This window comes from Balaenoptera borealis, assembly GCF_965194805.1.
Source record: "Balaenoptera borealis genome assembly, chromosome: 5".
Classification (NCBI taxonomy): Eukaryota; Metazoa; Chordata; class Mammalia; order Artiodactyla; family Balaenopteridae; genus Balaenoptera; species Balaenoptera borealis.
In genome coordinates, this window is record NC_138862.1 from 25,798,996 (window position 1) to 25,807,007 (window position 8,012).

The 8,012-nt window shown below is 43.6% G+C and overlaps 1 pseudogene across 1 annotated transcript; it reads right to left on the reverse strand.

The window, feature by feature from the left end:
• Positions 1-412: 412 nt before the first annotated feature.
• LOC309628976 (peroxisome proliferator-activated receptor gamma coactivator-related protein 1 pseudogene) lies at positions 413-2,707 on the reverse strand (annotated as a pseudogene). Its single transcript has one exon. The product of its transcript is annotated as a peroxisome proliferator-activated receptor gamma coactivator-related protein 1 pseudogene (transcript).
• Between the last annotated feature and the right edge of the window lie 5,305 nt (positions 2,708-8,012).

Genomic DNA, 8,012 nt, shown 5'->3' on the forward strand with positions numbered 1-8,012 from the left:
GATGGGCGGGGTTGTGTTCCCTCCCTGTTGGTTGTTTGGCCTGATGCAACCCAACACTGGAGCCTACTTGGGCTCTTTGGTGGGGCTAATGACAGGCTCTGGGAGGGCTCACGCTAAGGAGTAGTTCCCAGAACTTCTGCTGCCAGTGTCCTTGTCCCCACGGTGAGCCACAGCCACCCTCCGCCTCTGCAGGAGACCCTCCAACACTAGCAGGTAGGTCTGGTTCATTCTCCCCTGGGGTCACTGCTCCTTCCCCTGGGCCCTGATGCACACACTACTTTGTGTGTGCCCTCCAAGAGTGGAGTCTCTGTTTCCCCCAGTCCTGTGGAAGTCCTGCAGTCAAATCCCACTAACCTTCAAAGTCTGATTCTCTAGGAATTCCTCCTCCCATAGCTTTTTTTTTTTTTTTTTTTTTTCTGATTTAACACATTTTTATTTCACTTTTTTCCATTTCTTTATAAAACAGTCATCTCCTCACTAGCAGCTGTCTCCCCTAGACTGGGGGAGGGAATGGAGGAGGTTGGGCACCTCCAAAGAAAAGGGGGTGGGGGAGAAGGGCCCAGGGTTACCTCCTGAGGTTCTTCTGGGCCTGTTTCAACAATGTGTCAAAGTCAAGAGAATCAAATTTGCTCTTTACAGGAGCAGGGTCAAAGTCTTCCCGGTTGGAGTCAAGATCAGAATAGCTTCTCTTGCAGAACTGCCTGCGGCCCCCAAAGCAGAGATCAAAGGGCTGTTCATCTGCTTGCCTCAGCTTGTGGCCACTCTCGATGGCTGCAAATGCCTCCTCAGCATAGCGATAAGTGACGAAGCCATAGTTGTCACCTTGGACACGGAATTGGATGGTGCACTCCTCAATCTCTCCAAAAACAGAGAACCTCTGTTTCAGCTCTGACCTAGTCATGCGACCAGATATCTTCCCAATGAAGACCACTCTTCTCTCTTCTATTGCACGCTCCTTCTGCAGAACTCTCTGCCTTTGGTAATGGTCGTGTGAACGATAAGAACTGTACCGCCGCCTCCTGTCACTTCTCCGGCGAGGAGATAGAGAGCGGGACCGACTTCGGGAACTAGATGATGAGGATGAGGAAGACGAGGAGGAAGATGAGGAGGAGGAAGAGGAAGAGCATCTTCGGGAACGTCCAGAGGAACTGCAACTGGACCTTCGCCACCTCTTGTGTGGGGGGGAGAGGGACCGGGACCGGGACCGGGATGAGGAAGACGACGATGAGGATGAGGAGGAAGATGCTTCGCTGGTCCGGTTGGACCCAGAGCTGACAGAACGGCTGCTGCGGCCACGGCGGCCTTGCCAGCCCCGGCTTGGGGGGCTGGCTGACCTGCAGGCTTTTCGATAACAGCGCACTGACTGCTGCTTGGCTGAGGGATCAGGGAGAGTCCTAGTGTTCATGTCATTCCGGCAGGGTGAGGCCTCAGGGGACAGCAAGGTGGATGGGGCAAGGCAAGGGGCTGGGGGATCTGCCTGATCGTTGCTAGTCCTGTGATCAAGTGGCTTCTGGGAGGCAGCTGTGCATGGGGGCAGCGGGGTGGCTGGGCCCAGGGACAAGACAGGTTTGATGGTGATATCCTGATGGCGTTTGACATTCCATCGGGAGCCCACCTCTGGAATGACTAGGGCAGGCGTCTTTTTTGGGGGGGTCCTGCTCCGGACACAATAGTCATGGTCCCCAGAGCCCACATGGACTGGACTAGGGCCATGGACCCCTTCTTGGAGGCAGGCTGCAGCTGGATGTTTGGCCTCTGTAACTCCTTCAGGCTTCAGGGTTCCTTCCTGGGCGGTGGACTTAGGAGATTTGGCTTTGGCCAGCAGTGAGACAGCAGCCAGGGGCTTCCATAACTGATGGGGAGGGGTAGCTGGAGGGGTGAGCCCTGCCACGTTGGCCAGTTCTGGGGCTTGTAACCGGTCTAGGGGCCTCTTCTCCTGGGGAGTGTCAACGCTGCCTGAGTTTCCTACAGCCAGGCTGTCAGCAGGAGCCGGGGGAGGGCACTCCTTTTTGGCTTCTGATTTCTCAAATTGCTCCAGCAGACTGGACAGGTCCGATGCCTCAATTCCAATCTCACTGATGAAAGCCTGTACCACATCCTCAGGACCCTGGGTATGTGGGGTAGGCAGAAAGGACAGTGTCCTTAGACGGGCTGGGTGGACAGCAGGCAGTTTGGTGGTAGTGCTCTGCCTTGGTGCAGATGTGGGAACAGCCTTGGCAACAGGAGAGGGTGCCTTCTCTCTGGGCCTAGCTTCCTGGGGCTCAGGCTTTAGCCTCTCTGATGCAGGCTCAACAGCCACACTCTCAGCAGGCAGACACGGTGGAGCCTTGATCCGAGGGCTGTGCACCGGGGAAGACACCTTGTGTTTCAGATGGGGAGATGCAGGCACTGGCTTGACCTCCACCTTGGTGGGCTCTATCTGTGGAGCTCCCTGGCCAGCTGCCCCAAGACTGAGGGGAGGAGCCATCGGCACAGTCAGTACACTATCAGGAGGGCCAGGTGGGATGGCACTGGGCTCCACCTTGGGTGAGGGAACAGCTCTTCCAACAGAGGTTAGAGGCAAAGAAGGTGGGGGAACAGTAGGCCAGAATGGAGGGTGTTGCAGCCCTGGGCCCCATCCCAAGGGCCCATAGGTACAGCTGGAGCTATAAGGTGGGACTGGGGCAGGAGGAGGTACCCAAGGCACATTGCAAGTGCCTCCTCCCATAGCTGAACCCCCAGGTTTGGAAACCTGACGTTCGGCTCAGAACCTTCACTCCAGTGGGTGGACTTCTGTGGTATAAGTGTTCTCCAGTCTGTGAGTCACCCACCCAGCAGTTATGGGATTTGATTTTCCTGTGATTGCACCCCTCCTACCGTCTCACTGTGGTTTCTCCTTTGTCTTTGGATGTGGGGTATCTTTTTTGGTGAGTTCCAGTGTCTTCCTGTTGATGATTGCCCAGCAGCTAGTTGTGATTCTGGTGTTTTCACAAGAGGGAATGAGAGCACGTCCTTCTACTCCACCATCTTTGTTCCTCCAGTTTCCCTCTTTTCTGATTTCACCAACTAAAATTAGGAGACTGAATTTGTTTGGCTTTGTCTAAATCATGCCTTCCTGTGATTACCTTTGTGGTCAGCACAACCCAAAAGTCATGGCTGACTGTAAAGGACTTTGTGGGGGGTCATCAAAAAGAATAGTTACATTCTGTACACCAGAAAAATGATACTGGTGGGAGGATTACAGATACAGCCACCTACAGACACAAAAACTGGTATACTCATGTGGAAGAGACAAAGGATAGTTGTACCCTTTTTATATATCTAGTGGTGATACCCTGGCCTCTGAGCCAGTCTTTTTGGTTAATATTCAAACCTATTCTAATTTTGCTTTAATGCTTCATATTACGCACTACCTGATCAATTTAAACATGCCCAAAGCACCTAAAAGAGAAAGAGCAAAGTACTGCAAATTGCCCACCAGTCTAAGATTAAGATTATCCTGCTGGATTAGTGTGGTAGGAGAACTGATTGGACCAGTGAAAAGAATGAGCATCAATTAGTTACTTTCTTCTTTAGAAGTGGAGTATATCAGGTCATTATTAATGTCAGTTTTGCCAGTAGAGTAATGGGGTATACTTTCTTGAGAATAGAAATCATGAGAGAGAGAGAGAAAGAATGAGAGAAACAGAGAGAGAGAAGCTTTCCCAAGATGCTGTTCTTGAGAGGATGACAAAGAATGCAGTGAGTCTCAAATGGAGGTAAGTGTCAATCTTACGTAGGAGCAAAGATATTTCATCCAGAGAAACAGAGTGGGAACAGTATATTGCACAGATTCAATACATTGGGTAGATGTGATGATGGAAGCTTTCAGAAGCAATCTTCTACATGTATTTTCCTTTTCTCAGTGTAAAGGGAAGCAAAAGTCATCAGACATGATAATTTTGGGTATGGTTGGAGGTGTGAGAATAGGAAAGACAATGAAGTAGTTGTCTAGGAGACCAGGGGAATGACTGGACCAGGGAAATGCAGTACTATAGACAAGAGCCATTAAGGTCCACTTGACTTAAATGGTCATAAAGATAAAGTGAGATCAGACAGCCTTATTCATCTCTATATAAATAAGTGAAGTGTTGATTTTTTTGTCCAACATAAAATAAAAGAAGGAATAGAAAGAGAATTAACGATTCAGCTACAGTGTTTATAGATGAACCGCATTGCTTAACTTGTGTGAGAAAAACATGAGAGAATGAGTCTCAATGAAAATGTAACAGGACCACTGAACTATAGGTACAGGGTGAGTTTGAAAGACGGGGTGTTGTAGAAAATGTTCTGGAAAGATAGGAGTGGTGTTCAGAGAATGAATGCATAAATTGATCATGGGTTTGGGAAAGAGTTGTAGTCAATGTTGATAACAATGCCTAGGCCAGGGTAAGAAATGGGCACAGGCTGATGGAGAGTGGAGATAAGATCATTGGAGGAAAAGAAGTCAAGACACTGAGAGTCCAAATGATTTGAAGGATTACTGACGTAGACATATAAGATAGGAACTGTAACAGTAGTTAGGAGAGGGCAGTGACTCACGTAAAAAATTTTCAAGATGGGCTTCCCTGGTGGCGCAGTGGTTGAGAATCTGCCTGCCAATGCAGGGGACACGGGTTCGACCCCTGGTCTGGGAAGATCCCACATGCCGTGGAGCAACTGGGCCCGTGAGCCACAATTACTGAGCCTGCGCGTCTGGAGCCTGTGCTCCGCAATAAGAGAGGCCGCGATAGTGAGAGGCCCGTGCACCGCGATGAAGAGTGGCCCCTGCTTGCCACAACTAGAGAAAGCCCTCGCACAGAAATGAAGACCCAACACAGCCATAAATAAATAAACTAATTATTTTTTTAAAAAAGGCACATACTCATAAAATACACTCTTAGTTTCCTTTAAAAAAAAAAAATCTTCAAGACAGCCCTGGGGTGTGTTTGTGAATGGGGGGAAGGGGGTGACTAGGAAATGGGACAACTGCAACAGGAGGAGTTCTGGCTTGTACAGTCCAATGACTTGAAATTCAAAGCAGGAGGAAAGAAGAAAGGCCCAGATGTACAACAGGGAGAGAACTTTTCCTCCTCTTCAAGACCTATGGTATTAAACACTTGGGAGAAAAATAACAGCACTTAAGAGAGCTTAAAGGGAAGTAGCGTTCTTAGCAGAGCCAAGATTCTCATAGAGCAAAACATGAAGTAGGTGTACAACATAATATGCATGTAATTATTATTTGCATTTTTGAAATACTAAGCTCTTGGAATGATCTCTTCATTTTAGATGGTTTTGATGCATTTCATAAGATGGAAAAACCTATTTTTACAGAGTAGATGCCAAGTCTGTCAGAATGAAGGAGAAATGTAGGCATTAGTATCTAAGCTTACAAAAACATGTTTTTGTAATGATGTGTTTTGACATTTTTGAAAATAAATTGCTGATGAGTCATTAATCAACTGTTCTCCTTTAATTAAGGAATTCAAAAAAGTAATTGAACAAACAGCAGGGAATAGAAATGAAATTTCACATAGACCCATCCTCAGTCATTTGTGAGGGGGTGTGGGAATAAATTTAAATGTTTATGAAACTTTAGATCTTGATGTGAACTTACAACACATGAACTTATAATCATCATGCTTTTATATTGGGGGATTCAAAACTTAATTATGTATTTTCTCCCTTTTGATTTCACCACTGAATACAGTTTGTTGAAAATTCAGAATAATCACTATCATTTTCTGTTTTTGTCTAGTTTAAATATATATGGTAACTTTCCTGAAATAAACATCTCTATATCTTTGGTCACATTGATAAATGGTATTAAATATGAATATCATATATTTAATAAATACCAATGTTTAGAGAAATAGAGGTCTTTATAAATTAATGTTAGTAGAATTACTCTGGCTATCATATTTTTCTAACAAAACTAAAAAAAAAAAGCTATTTAGCAATACATTCAACAAATAAGTTTAATTCTTTATTTTCCTACACAGATTATTGAATCACACTATTATTTGCTTCTTCTAAACAAGATTTTTTTGGGTTAAATAAGATAATTCTGCAGGACATTGACATACAACTCTCTTTCTTTTAGACTAAGCACTTAATGACCCATATAACCATCTCAAAAATCTCTTAAACAACTTGCTGTAAAAAAATAGATAAATAATGGTCTTGTGCATTAGCCTTGCAGAGAGGTTATGTTAGAGATGAACCAAATTAGAATTGAAAAAATACAGAATATAATAGTTTCTGTATGATTGTAAATGGAGAGCAGTACCTACCTGTCTAGGAAACTGAACCAATCAATCGGAGAGTCTTTGAAATTATAAATGTTGTTCCTGTCTATGTGGACCTCAGCACTTTTTTCAAGTTTTAACATTGACATTTATGACTCAGAGTTATTTAGCTATAATTCTTGTTTTCAGTAACAAATAAACACAAGAATAAAATGACTCCCTGGGCATTCAAATTAATTCATAGTTACTCAAAGTCACTGTGTAAGAAAGTCTTTGTTGAATGTTTCTTGTAGATTTTTGATTTTTTTCAAAACAATCCAATATGAGATCAATTCAACAATTGCATACTGAGTATCAGTTTTATTCAAGTCACTGGATACAGCAGGGTAGCAAAAAGTCTATGAAAACATACTGCCATAAAAAAGCTGATAAGCCCTCCCAAGAGATAAGAAATGCTTAAGTGTGATTCCTGTATCAGAATCCCCATGGTATTTATCTGTGTTTTAATCACTTGGTGCCTTTCATATACATGTTTCACTCATTTCTCATCCTAGCATTTTGAAAGCAGGAGCAATTTCTGTTTCTTCTTTGTTACTTCCACCACACTTAACAACTATGTCTTGCATAGTGAATACCTGCCTTATGAATAATTCGATATATGTTTCAATGAATGAATGATAATACATTTTGGATTCCCCCCAAGAAGCACATTATGAGATAAAGGTAACACACAGAGGCCTTATGGAGGAAACTTTTAGGATTAACACCTACGGAAGAAAAGGGCAAAAGCAGGATTAAGCAGGGGAAGGAGTTGTTCTGTGATACAATCTCAATGAAGGGCTCTGCAACTGATCTACAAGGAACTCTTTCAAAGTGGTCTGCATTTGGAGAAATGGCCCTGGTGTTCATATCCACTTCTGAATCATCATTGATTTAGGCTGCAGGAAACAAAGGGAGTGTACCCTTGGGTGAGGCTCTGCTTCTCAGATTGAAGCAATCCTTAAAGCTGGACAACATCTGAGGGCTGTCAGCAGTCCCACTCTCAGAAGCTGAAGCAATGAAAGCCCTGAGAAGGGCTTTTGGTGGTGCCTCCCAGCACCTACCACAAATGAATAAAGTATATCATAGGTTCATCATGTCTTTAGCGTGCTAACAGATATACAAAGTGTTATGGAGAGTCAAAGGAAAGAAAGATAATATATGGATGGAAATATTAAGAAAGGCTTCATGGAGCCTTTCTTCACTTGAGCTATCTATATATATTATATCTGAGATGTCTGTTGAATAACAAACACGAATATGAATATGAGTACATATCACAGAGAGAATGTTTTGATTAAGTAAATATCATGAGCAAAGGTGCAAAAGTAGAAATTACAAGGAAAATCAAGAAGAGAAAAAAAATAGTTTAGTTTAGTTAATGTATTATAAGATATTTTAGGGGGAAGAATTAGTATATATGAATAAGGGTTAAATTATAGGAATAATTGAATTTCAGATATATTCATCTCCATTTTGTTTTAATAGTTCCATTATTTTAATGGAATAGCAGTTTTATTGTACTTGTTTCTTTACAATGGTTTGAAGTCAATAGACCATAAATAATAATTAAATAAATTCCGTGTAATGAGAATGGTGGTAATCAGAATAAATTAGGTGTTAGAGAACACTGGTACCACTAGTAGAATGGTAACATCAGAATCCAGGTCCCAGGTTGCATTTTCCAAAGGTCACACTTTCACTTGAGGTTGCAACTGCTTCCAACTC